Source organism: Trachemys scripta, chromosome 2 (assembly GCF_013100865.1).
Source record: "Trachemys scripta elegans isolate TJP31775 chromosome 2, CAS_Tse_1.0, whole genome shotgun sequence".
NCBI lineage: Eukaryota > Metazoa > Chordata > Testudines > Emydidae > Trachemys > Trachemys scripta.
In genome coordinates this window covers 129,977,609-129,990,497 of record NC_048299.1, presented here as the reverse complement: position 1 = coordinate 129,990,497, position 12,889 = coordinate 129,977,609, and the positions used below count along the sequence as shown (strand labels likewise).

At 42.4% G+C, this 12,889-nt stretch overlaps 1 protein-coding gene across 4 annotated transcripts in view; it reads right to left on the bottom strand.

The window, feature by feature from the left end:
• The window catches only part of TRIO (trio Rho guanine nucleotide exchange factor), a 418,347-nt gene that overhangs the window by 383,496 nt on the left and 21,962 nt on the right, over positions 1-12,889 (bottom strand). The gene's annotated exons all lie outside the window — the stretch shown is intronic.

Sequence of the window (12,889 nt, the reverse complement as noted above, 5' to 3'; positions counted from 1 at the left end):
CTCAAAAAGGCCAATAACCATTCCCTCCCCCCCGCCCCCCAATGGATAAAGTGTTCTAAATATTTTGACCTATTTTTCAGGGGGCAGGGATAGCTCAGGGTTTGAGCATTGGCCTGCTAAACCCAGGGCTGTGAGTTCAATCCTTGAGGGGCCATTTAGGGATCTGGGGCAAAAATCTGTCTGGGGATTGGTCCTGCGTTGAGCAGGGGGTTGGACTAGATGACCTCCTGAGGTCCCTTCCAACACTGATATTCTGTGATTCTCAGAGCCTTGTAATCTACATTGGTACAGATCAAGTTATGGATAAACCAAATTAAGTTTTTCAAGTTATTTGCTTTATTTTGTTCACTTACTTTAGACTCCCACAAGGCTCTGAATGCAAGTGTTGAAGGGGATGTCTTACCAAAAAAAGTGACTACTAAAAATAAAGGTTTTAAGAGGAGTGATTTGAATTGTGAGTCTGTCAAAAAATGTAGGTAAGTTAGTATAATACCTGGTAAAAACAGTTGAGAAAGGAGGGACACATCCCCCACCTCCACCACAAGGTAAGCTTCATTTCACTTGAAAACGTTGATATTAAGACAACCTGCATTTGTTTATGAATTATTACTGAGTCTGGCAAAAGTAGTAGAAGCTTAAAAAAAAAAAAGCAATGACAACAGGGAAAAATATTTTTAGCAGGGCTTGCATGTGAGAGAGGGCAGGGCCAACTAGTCTATAGGGACTGGTGGGGCTAGTCCCACCAACAGTGTCAAAGGATATGTCCACACCACAATGTAAACCCAGGATTAGTGGAATTTGAGTCAGCAGATAGTAGATTAGAGAACCCAGGACTTGATTGTCTACACGGATTGTTAACCCTAATTTAAGAATTTTCTAATCCAGGCCCAAGCCTGGGGCTCCAGCATCCATACTACAGTCCCAGCTTGACTCAGACTTGGACTCTCCACTCCTGTGGGGTCCTGGGACCTTTGGTCCGAGCCCCAGCTTAGGGCAATTTGTATGTAGATGAAAAGGGAGTTAGGCTTGAGCCGGAGTTCAAACCTTGGGCTTACACTGCAGGGTAGACATACCAAGAGTTATTTAGTTATCTATATATTAGAGTGCAGCAATATATTTTGCCCCTGGGGGACTCCTTGTGGGGCTAGAGTGGCTACACTTCTGGAGGCTGCAGCATACCTGTTTGCCTCCAGGGGATTTCTGGCCCTACAGCACCAACTGCCGACTGAAGAGCATGGAATATAGGCTTCTACAGAGCCCGAGCTCTAGAGAGTTTAGGCAGAAAACAGAAGTTCTCAGATTGGTAACAGGGTCTATATAGGTTTGAGTAGGTGCAGGCTGGGCTCAAGAAAGCTTGAGATGTTTCAAAACTGGGAGATGGGGTTAGGTTAGGTTGGCTGCTTCACTACAGAGGGACTAGAGTCTGTTGGTGAATGAGATTATGTATGGGCAGAGGAAGACTGCAGGGAAAGCTAGGAAAAATCAGTACTGAAAAAGAATAGTGAAGGAATCATGAGAAGCCAATACAGTTTCTCTGATGCTGCTACTTACAAGAAGATGTTTAAATTTTGGTGAAGTGGGTGCCTCTTTCTCCCACCAACCTCCTTCAGGGATGAGGGGGAGGGACGAGGGGGACGACACATTTTTTTTTTCCCCAAGCTACCCAAGTGTTTTTCCTTCTTTTAAAAATGAGACCGATGGGGTCAAGAAAGAATATTGCTACCAACTGCCCCACTTAATTTTGCACATCATCACCACTTAAGACTATAGGTCCAGACATTTTCCCACTGCTCACTGATTGGGGAATGCAGTCAGATATCAGAACTACTTGGTTAACATACCCCTGTATAGCATGAACACAAAAATAACCAATGTGCCACACCCTGAACACAAAGCACCTCATAGTAAGTCATATTTAAGTGATTAAAAGATATTTAACCTTAAAGGCAATTGCTTATAGCATCAAAACACAGTATCACAAATTATATGCCACGGTTTTATAAAAGGTTCAAGGTAGCTAACCAGCTCACTGCAAGCAAGGAAAATGTTTCCTTTCACCTTCTCCACCAGCCCACAGAAAACTCAAGTCAGTGTTTCAACTCCACTTTCAAAGCGTAGATTTTACTCTATGTGAGAAATGGCATTCAGTGACCCACCAATAGGCAAGGTTTAATGTAATTTCTAATGGATGAGTGCCCACATCACAAAACAGTAGGCATTGCTCAGCTGTATTTCTAGTGTGTGCACTTAAAAAATGCACTCTTGTGGATAATGCTAAGATATTCATGGGCACTATAAAAAAATTTAAGAGAAGAATGCTCATTACGCATGTGAAAAATGTTGTGTACACTTGGCAAACAAGGAGTCAGATTTGCACACCTCAGTCAAGGTCCAAAGGACTCATTTGGTTTATGAACTGCAACATTTTTCCCTGGTATTTCATACTCAAGTCACAGGAGTTGAGGATGTCAGTCAGGGTGCACTTCCAGGAAGGTAGCAGACCTAAACACTGCACCTATCTGTCCTATATTTGCTGTGGGGGAAGAATAACTTTCAGTTATACATTTTCAAATCATAAAACAATGGCTTTCTGCAAAGATAAAGATGAAGTCACTCTTTTGGTATAAGTGCAACAACTAAAGTTTGTTAGCACCTAAGATGCTTCAGAAACCCATGCTAGCTTACTCTTATAGATATTTTTAAGTACAGGCACTATATATGACTATACGCTTTCAGAAGTTCTTATTGTCAGTAACCAGTTCTGATATTAAACAAGTAGAATAAGTTTTCCAATTGGACTCACATAAAAAGTTTGCTTTTACTTTAAGGTAATGCATAAATCCTCACATCATAAAATGAGGCAAATCATGTATATGAAGGGTGCTTGCCCTATGTTTCTCTACCATCACCGCATATCCGGTAGTACAATCCTGTTTACAACTGTGTGAAGCTGACCTACTATATAGACTCGTTGAAAGAGAACACTGATTGGGAGTTGGCTTCATCCATCTTAAAAATACAAACCCCACACGCCAAACCTACCAATCTAAGTAGCTACCAGACATACGCATTTTGATGCTATTGAAGGAAAGGAAGCCACACTGAGGAAGCCACAATTGAAATGCTTCCCAAAGGAAGGCTGTAATCATGGAAACATGTTTTTCCCCCATGTAAATTCTAAAGTTGTCAGCAACATCAGAACAAAATAGAAATGCAAGGCTTTCCTGTTAGCAATACAGCCTTACTTTTCCATTTTCAGCACCTGCATTTGGCCAGCTGAAATGACATGGCCACTGTTTAAGACAAAAGCTAGGAAGAAAACAAACAACACACCTTCAGTTTAACCTCTTTCCTTAAGTCGTTCTTAGAGGCTTCCTACCTAACATGGTAAACTTTGACAAAACGGGAACTAGTCTCTGGAAATAATTATATATAAAAAATTGGGAAAATCAAGGTTAACTTCAGAGTATGGTATTAGTCTTAGTACTTAGGAAATTAGAGAAATGACACAGAATGAATTAAGTTAGTAAATCAACTTTCAGAAAGGCCATTCATAAGTGTTTCTTGTTAGACAAGATTTTCTAAGCAAAGCCATTTTGTCCCTGTTGAAAAATAAATAAATAAAAAATAATCAAATTTTAAGACAGTGACACTGATTATCTGTCTAAAAACAAAAAGGACAGTGCAGCTTTTTTAAAAGCAGCAGCAAAGCAAATAAGCAATTATTGATTCAAATGAGTTTGCCAAAAATTTTCACCCACTCAGAACAAGGGGAGTTAAGAGACTTTTCATGACATTGTTTGTAGCAGCACAAAGGGCCTCTCAAGCTTTTATAAGGAAAGTTGGAAGACCAGCCAGATACCAAGTGCTGACAAACACTGATTCACTGCTCCAGTCACACTTAAGTCATGTATGAAATGAGCAATTTAGTCATCTAAGCAGTACGGGGGGGTAGAAAAGAGGGGAATTTTGTCTGTTTTAAACAGAACTTCATTTAGAGTATCCTTCTGATTCAGCACCATCCCTTATGACCAGTGTTCTTGGCCAGCCCTCAGTGCCTTTATTTATCCAGTGGTAAAAGAAACATGATTCCCTTCCCTGACCCAAAAGTTAGGCGCAAGACAAAAAAGTGAATGTCACTGAGCTGAGATACAGCAGTTACCTTAACGAGTTCATTACAGCCTGGAAGCTGGAGAAACCACTCATCAATTTTTCAGGCCATTTAAGGTTGATCTACCAAGTTAAAGTCCAGTGTGACACATACCTGAGCCCCTTAGAAGCTGAGATTGTATGTATCTTGAGACACTGGGAAGCCTGACATTAAGACATTGTTTACTTGTGCACTGAGACTAACCTATACTATTTAAGTGACTGATGCTCCCCGGGGGTACCCCAGGGTTGTGAAGCATCTCGCTATCATCTGCCTTTAGTGTGAGAGAACCATGTCTTTATCTGCCAGGGCTTAGTTCCTGGACAACCTCAGCCACAGGAAGCCCACGTACTAGCCCTCCCACCTCCCATGGGCGCCACTGTCCCTCTGCAGGTAAGTGATAGATACACTCCAATCCCTGAGCCCTCCTGGTGTGTCCAGCCCCTTATTTACCGGGCACTCTCAGAATCACCAAACCCGCTGTTCCCAAATGAAAAGTACACCACAACTTACTAGTTCACCTTAGAACACAGCTCCCTTAACACAGAACATTTATATTTGCTTTTTCTAGAAAAGAAAGCAAGTTTTATTTAACAAAGAATAGATTCATATGATAGCAAACAGAAATACTGGAAACAGCTACATATAAAATAAAACCATGACATGCATTCTAGAGCCTAAACACAACACGATGCCCTCTTGTGTAGTACGTTACTGCTTACCCCAAAGTCTCCCTCTCAGCATTTTTCAGCCAGGATGGTTGAGACCTTTTTCAAGAGAAAAGCCCACTGGCAACTTGCCTCACTAATGAAGGATGCCAGAATGTCTCTCTGCACCCCACACCCCACATATACTAGACCAGTCCTTTGTTCTTCATCTGTAAAAGCGGGTTCCACCCACCACTGCTTACCTCTTCCTGTTAGTTTTCCTTTTGAAGTCCCTGTCAGCTTTTCATTAGCATTTGACTCAGTATGCTAATAGACTTTTATTGTAAGACACACAATTCATAATGGTATGGTAAGCTAGGGAGATAAGTGTTATCCACCTCATGTTTGGAGAAGTTGGTTTCAACACACTGCCTCTGAGTGACCTGCCTTTCACTGTAAGGCCTTAAGAACATAATTTCCAATAAATACACATACATCCCACGCCTTACATATTATCCACACATACATTTTGCAAGTATTACGACGACCAGGGTGACGTGGGCTTTCAGTAGAAACCTTACAGGAGACTCTCAACTAGAATATAAATAGCAGACCCCAGAGATCCCTGTAACCTTATATGCCCCATCAGTTGGCATCAAGAGGTCGTTGGGTCACAGACCTAAGTGTGTTTATGTCACTAAGTCATCCTGGCATTGTTTAGGCCAACTGCTGGTTACTTCCCCTCCCCATCAGGGTCCCACAGGCAAATCCAGCTACTGTAACTAGAAGCCCTCTTCCTCTCACTGCCTTGCTTCCACACTCCATCTCCTTGTTTTTATAGCCCTGTAGTCAGCTGCCTTGTTGCCAACTAATCAGGCTGCATCTACGCTACCTGAACGTGTGCCTTGGTTGCAGCAACTCAACAGCTGCACGAGTGCCAAGCCATTAGTGTAGACAGTACAGTGACTAGCACCCATATAGGAACCTATAAAAGTTAAAAACCGTAAATGTTCACCAGAGCATGATAAAGAACACAATCAAAGTAGGCAGTGACTCAAAGTAGGCAGCAGGAAGGAGATGCTTGGGCTCTGTCTGCACTAACATTTACTGTTGCCATCACCAGTACAGCTGCCACACTGATGCAATTGATGCAGTACAGAAACTTATTTTGCTAGTATAGACATGGCCAGATCCTTCTAACGCTGCAGGCTCATTTTCAGATCCTCTTCCTAAATGCTTTCTGGGATGAAGCAACCCAAGGGTTTCCCCCTTTTTCACCTGGTGGGTGCTTCATTATCTTCCTGCACAAGACAACATCCCACTAGATACAGGGAAATGACTGTTAAGACTTCCAGACAGTTTAAAAACCCTTCCTAAACAAGACACATACTCAATAAATTGTGCCAAACAGTTGGTCAGTTTAAAGTGCATTTACAACTGGCAACAACCCAGTATGTTTTTACACCAGACTTTAGCACTTCCAAAAATAATGGAGAGAGAAGTGAAATCAGACAGTACTTAAATATGGCTGGAATGTAAAAGGCAAGGTAGAGAGCTTGGAAAAGGAAGAGAAACACAGGAGGGAAAACAGAGAGCTGATGGACAGACATTCCTGAGGATGTGTCAGTCAGGCCAAGGATTTAGTTTGGACAGACAGAAGCGTAGCTGTTTGTCTTATGAAGACAGATGATTACCCAAATTTGCATGTCACACTGTTGCTTCAGTTTGTAATAAACCACAAATGCAGCCTCTCCCAGGTGAAGACAAGTATTAAACCATCTGCAGTCAACTTCAGGTACACTTAATGTGTTCAAGTGTAGCTTGCTTAAATATCATACTACCAAAGCTGGTTCTAGGGTCAGATGAGCATAGTCCTCACCCTGAGCACCAGCAAATGTCTTCCAGCCTGACTGTGGAAATTACTAGAGCTGCTCCTGACTACCAACACCCTGAAGTCAGCCTGCATAAACCATTTTAAGATATCAAAATTTCATCCACTTGAAGCTGATGTGACCAGAGTTATTTCATCTGCCTCCCATGCTTTGCACTTGAAAGCCATAGTGGACACTGCTCCAGTATTAGTTCATTTGTTTTTTCTCCAGTTACTAGCTCAGACTGAGTGGCAGTCACATTCCTGTTCTTCAAAACTCTATGGTAACCCTTCTTTAAGGATCACTTATCTATGTGCGTGTTGTCTTAATCATTCCCAATGTTAGACAGAGGCTAGTTACAAATGACACAGTATTAAAAAAAAAAAAAAAAAACCCCACACACACAAATTACATGCTGTAGTGTAGCATAAGATCTGAGCCTACTGTCAGAGTCATGAGTGATATCTGAAGAACATGAGTTCAGGAACCTTTGATTTGTGTTCCACTCCTTGGGGTAGAACAGTACAAATCAGATCACCACTACATTTGTGCCAGTCAGCTAACACCATATAGTATATTCACAGTGACAGCAACTAGAAGCCAAGGAAGAAACTCAGGTTAATGCTTTTCTCCTTTCACTTAACTTCAACCAACATTTTGACCCCTATTTAATAAAAACTCTAGTTCTAGGTCCGAACTGTTTTGGAATAAAGAGCATCAAAAGCATGAGCTAAGGAAGGCAGCCACACACTCTGGAAACCTTATGTCATCCATTATGGGAGCAAGTTGGGAACTTGACTCCTAGTTCCCAGGGCAACTCATTTCTCCCCACCAAGACTTAGGAAAAAGATTCCATCAGGCACTGTGCCAAATGATGGCAAGGGGCACACTGGGATACCTACCTGTGGTGCACGTCACTTGCATCAATGCAAGCACTCCTGGTGAGCACATGCAGAGCTGACACAAGAGGCCAAATATGCACGCCCCTGAGTGATATACAAACTGCAGTGGGTGTACACAGATGTAACTGGTGTTGATCGCAGTTTGTGGTGTAGACATGGTCTCAGTGTTTTACAGAAGCAGCTACCTGTACCACACAGGAAGCCCAATGTGGGATCAATAAATACCATAAATACCATAGTAGAAAAGTGGCCATTCCACAGCAGACAAATCCCTCACAGTATCCTCAGAGAAAGCCGAGCTGCCCATTAATGTCGCTACCTTAAGATCCTGCTTTATAGCTAGGCTCACAGCCCAGTCCAGAAAGCTCTGTATTAAATCTTATACTGCTACAGTTGAAGTGTAGGGGGTCCCACTAAAATAATAAAAGTGGCTCACAACAGCATCAGGGTAAGAACTCAAGCCACTCATCTGCATACCAATTCCCATAAGGCCCTTGCAACAATTTTGTGTGAAAGTAGATTTGTTTTCTTCACTAGGCTTTACAAAAGCAAGTTTTGCAAGGCTCTCTCCATTTCAGAATACTTTTAAGTGAAACTGAATCTATAGAAAGGGAAGACAGCACAAGCTGAAACACTGAGTACAAGTGATAACTCTCAATCTTCTTCTCCAGCCTTCATTTAACAAGAAATCCCTGTATCTGACATTGTCATTTGGCATGAAGGAACTCTGCTTGTGGTAGAGAAGTTCAGCTTATCAGTTTGCAGCTGTAAGAACATTAGTTCTTGAGAGAAGAATGCTGCATTCAAGTTTATCATCTTTTTTAAGCATGAGACAGAGGAAAAAAAAATAAGCTTTGCAGATCACTTTCTAAAACAAGTCTTATGTTAGATACGCTAAGCCATAGTCATCCTGTTATTAAAAAAAAATTTTTGACTCATTCCTCCAAGTTTCCTTTCGGACAACACTTTTCAGTTTAACTTTGCTTTCTGTTAAATGGTGACATTAGGTCCTAATGTCTTGGGGTGCTCCAAGTCAGTTTTCTGCTCCCACCGTGCATTAAGAGGAAGCAATTTAACCCCTTTAGTCAAAATTAGGTTTGTAAGGAAAGTGATATCAGCATCTGCTTAGGCTGCAAAGAGCAGTGATATCCGTAGGGATGTAGTTTAAGTCATTTTAACTTGGGTTTGTCCTGTTAATGGTGAGGTGTGCACCACTATTTTTAATTTTAAATTCTTGTTAGACTTTTTGAACAAAAAAGCTGAAATAGCTCCCAGTTGATCACAAGTATTGTAAGCTGCGCTAACTCCAAAAGAGAGCTTACTGAATAACTTAATAGCAGCTATACATTTAATTTTGGCCTGAAATTTAGTAATTTGAAAATTAAGGGCTTTATCTGCAATATGAAAAGATGGCCATGTATAGTTAAAAAAACAAAAGCAAAGGACTTTCAACTCTAATGTGGGGAGACCTGATGGTAGTATCATCCTAATGCAGCAGGTCAGGAAATGGATAGCTGGTCTAGTTTTACTCTTCCAGCTGAGAGAAACAGAAAGTGAATCTAGAGGACTAAAATTAATCTTAGGCTGCTTTTCTGAACGACCCATTTAAAACTGATGGGAGCTGTAAGTGATGAATGCCTCTGAAAGTTCAGGCCTCTGAAGTGGTATTGATAACATGAACAAATACCTTACATGGTTTCTCTTAGCAACGGCCAAGTGAAGTGTCTGCTTTAAGGGAGAAAACGTAGGGCTGGTCTACATTGGGGGGGAGGGGGGAATCGATCCAAGATACGCAACTTCAGCCACGCGAATAGCGTAGCTGAAGTTGAAGTACCTTGGATCGAATTACCTGGGGTCCAGACGGCGCGGGATCGATGGCCGCGGCTCCCCCGTCGACTGCGCTACCGCCGCTTGCTCTGGTGGAGTTCCGGAGTCGACGGTGAGCGCGTTCGGGGATCGATATATCAAGTCTTAACGAGATGCGATATATCGATCCCGGATAAATCGATTACTACCCGCCATATCGGCGGGTAGTGAAGATGTACCCATAGTTCAGATAGGTTTCAGAGTAGCAGCCGAGTTAGTCTGTATCCGCAAAAAGAACAGGAGTACTTCTACTCCATGAAGAGGCCTGGATTCCAGTCCAAAGATCAATCATGGATGACTTGATTGGTGTATCTTGAGCAAATCACTTGGATCCCATGCACTTCAATTCCCCCCCATGTGAAAGAGTTATTTACTCTGTGTAAGATACTGTTATGTGCTATCTTCATCAGCACTAAGAATATATATCTTAACAGTGTTCAATAACTTGAAGCCATCTTTCATTTTCTGGTGATAGTAATCCACAACAAAAAACCCAAGTGGACGTACAGAACCTGCCACTTCTATTAGTTTGAATGTTTTTCTTTTTCTTTTTAAGGCAACCATTAATTTTTCTTCCTCTGAGCTAGGTAGCAAAGAAACCTGCAGGATCTCTACCTTCTCTAGAGTACAGAATAAAAGAAATTTAAACATACTACACCTTATTGGACCAACATATTTTTTAAGACACATGAAAACATAGTAAGAGCAGGTTTAGAACTCACAAATTTTCTCCATTGTAATCAAACTGGAAAAAGTACACAGAAAATCACTTCATTTCACTCTTATTCAGATAGATTTAAGTTTAAAGTTTCAGGCCTAAGACATTCAGACTTGCTAGGACTAATGTTGTTCATTCATGATGAACAACAAGATCACTTCTTACAGAGGGAAGAAATATTCCTGCTTTGTAACCAAATCAAGTCGTCGAAGCTTTACGTTTATACTACTGATCAGTTATTAATGCAAGCATAAATATACCAAAGTGACTTTTCTAACTAAGTTCTAGGCACTCTTTTTCTGTATGTTATGAGCACCAATTTGGCAAAGTCTAATGGTAACCTGGTGGCTGCCTTTTTTAAAAAAACAAAAACAAAAACTGATATCTTAACTAGATGGTTTTGTGATCCCCATTTTGTCATTCCAAGATTCCACTGATCCTTCTGAAGCATCGATATAGCTGTTATATCATGCCATTGGTTTAGCCAAGTTGAAAAGTTGCCTGATTAACTTCTGTGGAAGCCAATCATGATTCTATTCTTATAGCCGCATGGTTCATTGAGCAGAATGACAACTGCAGGGTCAGATGGAAATGCCAGCTTCTCTTCCTGCCAAATGCCTGCCATGTACAGTCAGAAGGTGAAAGACACAATGCATAAATTCTAAAGAAATCCTTATTTTTCTTTAAAGAGAAAACAGTTGAAATGTTTATATAAAAGAGGGGCACCTTTACTCATTACCATAAAGACTTAAGCCTACTGCTACAGAAATCCAGGGTGCTTCTGTCAAAAGAGAAAATAGCCCCTTGTCCTGAATACTTTAAGACATACTTCACACATGATCACCCTGCAGTCCCCCTCACTGCCCACCCCCAGGACACTGACTCAGCGGTGAGGCTGCACCTAATCCTGACACAACACAAGCCTGGGCCTGCCCCCCAAAGTACCCTGGAGCCCTGCACCAAGTGTGGGGCAGGCAGGCTCAACCAGGCAGGATCCAAGTGTGGAGGGGCTCAGTGGGGGGGATCCAGGTGTGGGGTGAGAGGATTCTGTGTGGGACAATCTCGGTGCAGGCAGCTCACTGGGGGAGGATCTAGATGGGGGGGGAGAGATCTGGATGCATAGAGGCTCCTTGGAGGGTTCCAGGTGCAGGGGCAATGGGACTCTACAGGGGCTTCCAGGTGAAGGTTGTTGGGGCTCAGCAGAGGGGTCTGGGTGCTGGGGGAGTGGGGCTTGGTGGGATGGGGGCCTGGGTGCAGCTAGTTGGCCATCAGTGGATGTGGGGGCTCAGGGTGGTGCAGAGGGTGAAGCATCAGGATGGGAATTTGAGTGCAGGGAGATCAGTGGAGGGTGGTCTGAGTGCAGGGGGGACTCCAGATACAGGGGCTGAGGTTCATTGGGGTGCGGTTCGGGTATGGAGGGCTAGGGGGGTTCTCAATGTACCGGGTGAGGCTTGGCAGGGGGGTCTGGGTATGGGAGGTCCAGATGCACAGGGGTTGGGTGGATGGCGACAGCTGAGGAGTGATGGGAGTAGGAAGCAGGGGAGGTTTCTGGGGGTGGGTCTGACACAGCCCCAGCCACTCCTTGCAGAGGAAGTCCCATCCTCTCCTGCTTCAAACCCAGCCAGGACTAGCAGCTGATCCCGACTCAGGGTAGGAGCCACTAGCTGGGGTGTCCCCAACCCCATGGTGATTTACCTCTCCACCGGCTACTCTGGGTGCCTGAAACGTTGTACCTACGCTGCTAGGGAGCGGTGTGTGACTGCTCTTGCAGCTTCCCTGTCAGAAAATCATCTTTCTGCAAGGAAGCAAAGAAATCTGCGCGGAACATGAATTCTGCGCACACACAGTGGCATAGAATTCCACGAGAAGTAAATAAAGTGAGTGAGGGAAAGGAGTCACATGTTCCTCCCTTGGAGGGTGCAGAATAGCAGAAGTGTCTCTGCTCCTTTTTGTGGAGGCAGTCATTGCACTCTGGCTTTTAAGTAAATAATTAAATTAGCCTATTACTTTAATTACAGCATGAGATACCCCACAGTAGAAAGCAAATTACCATTTTTCCTGGACTTGTGTTCTGGCTATCAACAAGGAGAAAAAAATCCAGATTTGGGTGCATTTGTGTGTTCCTGCTACACACTGCTGAAAAAATATCATTTTCATGCAAGTCAGTTTTCTATACGATTAACTCCCCTATGAAGGATTTCTTTTATTTCCTCACCATCAATTTTACCTGACCTTGATGTTCAAATGGACACCACTGCTTTGTGTTCAATAATTTCAATTACACAGCACTAGGCCATTCTTCTCAAATGTTTTACATTGTGCTGTAGAAGTGATGTCATGTTAGTTTGCTGAAACTCTGAGCAGCATTTTCAGCCAAGATGGAAAGAAAATGTGGGCCTCAGTTCAGCTCAATACAATCATATATTTTACTATATGTTCCTTGTGTTTCCATGAAAGCACTGTCATTTATCATTTGGGTTGCATATTTTTTAAAAAATATTCAAGTCCAAATGTGTATTACATTCCACTGACATTAAGCTACAAGACCAAGTTCGTATACAGAAAGTTTTGTATTTAAATACATCCAAAAAATTATCTTGAAAGAACATTAAGGTTTCAAAGGTTTAAAGCACTCAAGTTAGCCAATACCAATATTAAGGTTGCCTGTGCTATATTATTTCACATACACCTCTACTACCTTTGTGCCTATGTATGATGTAGTCTTTCCTATGTGA